Here is a 6,129-nt window from a genome sequence, read left to right on the forward strand (position 1 = left end):
AGAAAGGGTAAAATCTACATTTCCAGCTTTTGCTTCCTTCTTCTTTGTAAAGGTACTGTCACACTTAGCGATGCACCAGCGATCCCGACCAGCGATATGACGCTAAGTGGTCGCTAGTGAGCTGCCACACAGGCAGATCTCACCAGCGACATAGCAGCGGTCGGGGGTTGCTACTTACCTGTCAGACAAGGCGATCCTGACGTCCTCCGCCTGCGTCCACGCATCGCTCATCGGCACCACAGGAAGCCCAGCAGGATGCTGACGACGAGAAACGGCCCAGGCCATTCTCGAGTGATCAGCGATAATCAGCGGGGAAGCCAGTCGGAGGTAAGTATCAGACATAGCGATATCGCTAGCAATATCGCTATAACGGCACAAAACCAGTGACGTTATAACGATACTGCTAGCGATATCGCTTAGTGTGACAGGTCCTTAAAGAAAAAATACAGGTATCTGAGACCATGCATAGACTAGTGGAATCTGAATAAAATCACTCTGAAGACCGTTATCTATTACCTCTCATCTCTGAGCCATTTAATCAGATTAAGAGTGCCACCATCTTCAACAAATTAAATCTGCATGGAGCATCAACCTAATCTGCATAAAACAGTGTGACAAATGGAAAACCACGTTCATCACCTGTGGTATTTATTATGAATATCTTATCATGCCTTTTGGTCTATGCAACGCACAGGCTGTATTCTAACAGTTACAGAATAAGAAATCCGGCAAGTGCTGGATTTCTTATTCTGTATTGAATTGGGACTGGTATCCTTTTCTGCGCACCCCAAATCTGAATTCTCGGAGTGACGTGTCTTTTTTTGTCATATTGTATTCTAACAGTTAGTTAATGAGATCTTCCGTATCATTATCTACCATATTAATCTATCTGGATGAAATCTTAATTTTTTCTAGAGAGCTGGACTCACATCGTCTTCATCTTCACTCTATTTTTGAAAAAACGGTCAATCAATTTTTGCCAAGCTAGAAAAAGGTCTCATTTGCGTGTCATGAGTTACTGGAAAAAGGTCTCATTTGAATGTCATGAATAACTACGTATTTCTCATGTATAGCATCTCATCTGGAGGTCTGTGTATGGACCCAGAGAAAATTTGTGTTATTTTTGTTTGGTCTCAACCTGCTGACCTTAAAGCCCTAAAAGATTCCTCAACTTCGCAAATTATGATTGCTAGTTCATGGAAAACTACTCACACAGTGTGTTAAGTTTCAGGATGGGTCAGTTCATCTTCTCGCTGTTTGACTTCACCCTCATTTACATTCCTACAGGGAAAAATGACTGAGATAACATTCTATCAAGGTTCTTTGGTCCATATGCTGCCTCTGAAGGTTCTCCCTCACATGAAATTGAACGAAGTGTACTCTTGCTTCCATTTCTTTTTCTTCCTAATCTCCACCTAAATAACTCTCATTTCAAAAGTACTCCACTGGAAAGTCTATTCTTGTCTCCTTCTTTTCTAAAATGTTCCAGGTGTGAAACAAACTGTAAAAATAACCTCAAAGAATTCAATACATCTTGCACATTTCAAACCTAAACAATGAGTGCCTCTTGTTCCTCTTCAGCCTCTTCCAAACCACAAGAAACATTGAGTTAAAATTTCCATATTTAGAGATCTTACTGAGGAACAAGAGTTCACTGATATCTGGATTGAAGTTGATTGTTTTTCCAAAATGTCTTGTTGTATTCCATCACCAGCACTTCCATCTGCTCCACATCTGGCATAAGTATCTTCAAATAAATTTTCTGGTTCCATTGTTTTTCAGGTAGTATAGTATCTGTCCTTGGTATACAATTTGTTTTCAGGTTCTGGCATTCTGCAGGAATCTAAAAATCTCATTAGACTTGTCATGCCTCAGGATTTGATCCAGCGGTCCTTTGCTCTCCTGTTGGTGTCTGTCCATTGAGCCACAACAGGATCTGTTGCTGTCCAGGTGCTGATTACATTTTGCCTTTAGGTTCACTCTTTTCGAACAGCAGGTGTTTTCTATGTGTTATCTAGTCTACCACACTGCAGGTGGTTCTATTTAAACCCCACTCCTTTCTGTGTTCTCTACTGCTAATAGTCTTTAATGGATTCTGCTTGGAGTTTCAAGACCATCCAGATAAGTGTACTGTACTGCTGGAGTTTCTTTTATGATGCACTCACTCAGTTTTTTAGGAGGTACAACATAACATTTGACGACCTATTAGGGATCCAAGTCTGAGTGATCATCTGTAGCTTTTCCTGCAGAGGTTATCCTGGTTGTGCTGAAGATGAAAGGGCTTACTTTACCAGATACTTTGGTCTGTGCAGGAACTGGGTGCAGCTAGCTCATAATTTTTTTTCCTTTTACCCTTTTGTTTACTGTGTATAACATTATCACTAGTCCATTACATTTTGTGTGTTCTGAGACACTTTTAATGAATGCCTTGGTCTATCCTTGGAAGGGGCAGTTATCAAACAATAATAGCAGCTGACACACTTCACCATTGAGGGGGTTTGGCCCTTCCAAGGTTTCCTCCTGAACCTAAGGTAAAATTGTTGCGTTGCTTCGAATGGGACTGAAGTTTTCAATTTTCCTTTCATCATGTAAACTGTATTTTTGCCTCCAGCCTGTTTTCTCAGGAGGAGAAAAGTTAATGAGTGGGTATTATGTTCTTACTCCATGGAGATCATCAGGCTTGGGCATTTTCTATGCCTGAGGATTCTCCAATGTGTTTTCTTCTGTTGATGTTTTTTTTTCTGCGCTTGGACTCATTTATGATGTTGCTGAATCCATGATTCACAGGTTGGTTCAGGGTAACCATAAAGTGGAAGAGCACTGCTTTTAATGAAGACATTTGATGGTAGAGACACCCTAGAATTACCTGACTCTCCCTAGCTAGTTTTGCCAGGAACTCTCTAGTCAGATTAGAGACATGATGGTTTACAGTCATTTTTCCATGTTGCCGAAGGAGGCAACGTCACTGGCTGACTCTTTGAAAAGACATCTGAGAGATAAAGACACATTTAAAGCTGTGCCAGTTTCTTTTTCCTCCTCTCCTGAAGACACAGGTGAACCTATGCAAATTGTTGCTTGCCAAGGTCCCGGTGAGTGTACTGAACTGGGAGCACCTGCTCGGTTTGTTTGTACTGTGGTCATTCTGGTCACATTATGATTCAGTTGTTCAAATATAAAAAATAATTTCTTGAAAAGAAACTTTTAGGTGTAAAAACATGGGTTCTTAGAGTCTGAAATGATATTTCATGCATGTGACTGTATTTTTCCTACAGGTATCTTTGGAGACTGAAACTAGGTTTATTGAACCATCCACATTTGTGTATTATGGTTCTGCCTTAGATCTCATTGACTGTGATTTCGCTATTAAATGTGGTTATTGTATTTCTATACCTGGTTATCCAATTCAAATATCAGCAATTGACAAAGCTCCCCTTGCTCAAAGTCATGTTAAGTCTATGGTCAAGAAAGTATGCATTGAGAGTGGGAGCATTATACACAGAATTAATTTCATTAATGTTTTTTCCTGCCTTCCTTACCTGCTAAACTTGTTTTAGGTATGCCTTGGTTGGTTAAACAAAACCCTACCATTGATTGGGAGACTTGTGAGATTAGGTCTTTTTGAAGTTTTTGCACATCTACTTGTTTATCAAAGTCATTGGCATCTGTGAAAACTCATCTCCCAGGGTTTATCCAGGATTTTGAGGATGTGCTTTCTGAGACTGAGTGTGAAGTCCTTCCTCTGCATAGACCGTATGATTGCACAATCAAATTCATACCTGGTGCCAAAATGCCAAAAGTCTTGCCTGTTTAGCCTTTCTCTTCCAGAAAGACATGCATTGAAAGAATATATTCAAAAGAGTCTGGCCAAACGGCATATACAGCTCTGGCAAAAGTTAAGAGATCACAGCACTGTTTTTTAAAAATCAGGTTCTCAACATGTCTGACAGCCATTCCATTCCAGTGTCAGTTGAATTCCAACCGAAGTACACCTCATTCTACTTAATGTGCTTCTGATTAGGTGATCACCTGAACCAAATCTTATTTAATGAAGGAAAGTATAAAAAAACCCTGCTGTAGTGTTCACAATCCTCTTGCAATAGGACAAGCTGGATGGAAAAACAAGTGCTAGTAGTATCCCAAAAGTAATAGGAATGAAAAAAATAACTTTTAACCATGCCAAAGGAGTTGATAAAAGTCTTGAGTGAGGAAAAGAAGAGCTCAATTTTGGCTTTACTAGCAGAGGGATACATTGAGCATCATGTTGCCTCCATCCTTAAAATTTCTAATGTGGCAGTCTATTATAACAAGGTTAAGCAGCACACATTTGGGACAACAAAGCTACAGACTGGCACAGGGCAAAAACGACTCTACACTGACCGGGATGACCATCTTATTCAAATGTCACTCAGCAACTGCAGGATTACATCAAGTGACCTAAAAAAGGAATGGCAAATGACAGCTGGAGTGTAGTGCATGGTAAGAACAGTTCATAACAGGCTCCTAGAGGCAGGGCTCAAGTCATGTAAAGGTAGAAAAAAGCATTTCATCACCTTTCATCAATGAGAAGCAAAGGAGAGCCAGGCTGAAGTTTGCCAAAGACCAAAAGGATTGGACCATAGAGGACTCGAATCTTTATGAAGGACGTAAGAATCAAGCCACAAACAAGGTTGTCCTGGAAAAACAGTTGATTCCTTCAGATCAGGCAATGTTCCCAAACTCTGAGGACTGTTTTTTTCCAGCAGGACCATGCGCCATGTCACACAGCTAGGTTAATCAATGTGTGGATGAAGGACCAACACATCAAATCCCTGTCATAGCCAGCCCAATATCCAGACCTGAAAACCATTGAAAACCTTTGGAATGTAATCAAGAGGAAGATGGATAGTCACAAGCCATCAAACAAAGAAGAGTTGCTTCAATTTTTGTACCAGGAGTGGCATAAGGTCACCTAGAAAGCAGTGTGAAACACTGGTGGAAAGCATGCCAAGACGCATGAAAGCTGTGATTAAAAAGAATGGTTATTCTACAAAATACTGATTTCTGAACTCTTCCTGAGTTAAAACATTAGTATTGTTGTTTCTAAATGATTATGAACTTGTTTTCTTAGCATCATTTGAGGTCTGCAAGCACTGCATTTTTTTTGTTATTTTGACCATTTCTCATTTTCTGAAAATAAATACAAAACTTAGTGCTTGGAAATTCGAAGACATGTTGTCAGTAGTTTATAGAATATAAGAACAATTTACATTTTACTCAAAAATATACCTATAAAGAGAAAAATCAGAGAAACTGAAAATTTTGCAGTGGTCTCTTAAAGGGAATCTGTCACCCCTTTTTTAGAATATGCTCTGCACCGACATCAGGGGCTTATCTACAGCATTCTGTAATGCTGTAGATAAACCCCCGATGTAACCTGAAAGATAAGAAAAATAAGTTAGATTATACCGGTCCGATGGGTGTCTCCGTCCGGTCTGGCGTCTCCCATCTTCATACGATGCCGTTCTCTTCTTTCCTTCCTTTTGTGGCTCATGCGGAGGCGCATTGCTCTGCCCTGTTGAGCGCAGAGCAGAATCCTGCAGTGCGCAGGCATCGGGAGAGGTCCTGCGCCTGCACACTGCTGTATTCTGCTCTGACCTCAACAGGGCAGAGCAGTGCGCCTGCACAAGAGCCACGACAGGCAGCAAAGAAGAAGACGTCACCAAGAAGGGAGAAGGGAGGTGCCGGTCTGCACCACCCATCGGACCAAGACCGGACTGCCCCCGGTGAGAATAATCTAACTCCTTTTTCTTATCTTTCAGGTTACATCGGGGGCTTATCTACAGCATTACAGAATGCTGTAGATAAGCCCCTGATGTCGGTGCCGGCAGCTTATGTTTGAGAAAAGGGGTGACAGATTCCCTTTAATTATTGCCAGAGCTGTGTATACATACTGCACATACACATACGGTATATTTATATACACACATTGCATACATACTATATATATATATATATATATATATATATATATATAAAATCTGCAACTGGGGCTTATTTTTAAAGTAATGCTTATATTTTCTACGAAAATCCTGTAAAGGTATGCTAGGTCTTATTTTCGGGGAAAATGGATGGTATCCATCTACAGTATCA

This window comes from Dendrobates tinctorius, unplaced genomic scaffold (genome assembly GCF_039654945.1).
Source record: "Dendrobates tinctorius isolate UK_male_01 unplaced genomic scaffold, ASM3965494v1 ptg000040l, whole genome shotgun sequence".
Taxonomy (NCBI): Eukaryota; Metazoa; Chordata; class Amphibia; order Anura; family Dendrobatidae; genus Dendrobates; species Dendrobates tinctorius.